Source organism: Sparus aurata, chromosome 19 (genome assembly GCF_900880675.1).
Source record: "Sparus aurata chromosome 19, fSpaAur1.1, whole genome shotgun sequence".
In the NCBI taxonomy this organism is placed as follows: domain Eukaryota; kingdom Metazoa; phylum Chordata; class Actinopteri; order Spariformes; family Sparidae; genus Sparus; species Sparus aurata.
This window is the reverse complement of record NC_044205.1, coordinates 29,631,193-29,632,115: the sequence shown is the minus strand read 5'-3', so window position 1 is coordinate 29,632,115 and position 923 is coordinate 29,631,193.

Here is a 923-nt window from a genome sequence, read left to right as displayed (position 1 = left end):
GCAGCAGCAGCTGTGATGTCACTGATCCAACATGTCTCCGTGTCTCTGCTCTCACTTCCTCCTCCGAGTTAAAGACACGCTGACCTGCAAACTGAACTGGAGTTCATCTTCTGTTTTCTCTTTTTCACTTCTTTGTTGTTTGTTCTCAAAATGTTCTTTTCTGTCACATCTTCCCTTTAAAATTAAAAAAAACATAGAAAGGTGGAAGAGTCAGTGGAGTGTTGTGGTCCACAGAACAGTTCTGGAGCAGGAGAGACCACATCACCACCTGATCTCAGACCAGATTTAACCCTAACACAGAAACAGTGTTAGCATGCAGCCCGTCTGAGCTCGAGCTGCACTGGACGTTAATAAACTCTTCTCAGATCAGTTTGTGATCTCAGCGTCTACAAACCCGTCAGATGGGGTGCATGCCAACACTTTTAGCTCAGCGGCTGCAGGCAGCGTCTCTTCAGATCCCTGATAACAAACTGTGTCAGCTAATCGTTCTGTTAGCGACTGAGCCACGCTGAGCTAACGAGCTAACGAGCATTCCTTAAAGAAAACCCTGCAGAACAGAGAAGCTCATGCAGTAGATTAGCATGTTAGCAGTTAGCTAACACAAAGATTAATGTCACTTTTTTAACTTGGATGTTGTAAATGGATGTAAACATGTAGCTGTGTCATCATCCCTCTCTCTGTTCCTGAACTCTGGACTGTTTTCTTCTTCTGTTGTTGGATTTCTTCACAGCAGTGCAGATGTGAGTCAGGAAACAGGAAGTGGAGCACTGGTGACCTGACCAATCAGCAGCAGTGTGTCAGGATGACCTCACAGCCCGACGGTCGAGGTCAGAGGAAGTTCTGCAGCAGAGGAAACAACTTCCCCAGAAAGAAAGAGCAAAAGTCCAACTGCAGCGACACGTTATAAAATATGAAGATAAAAG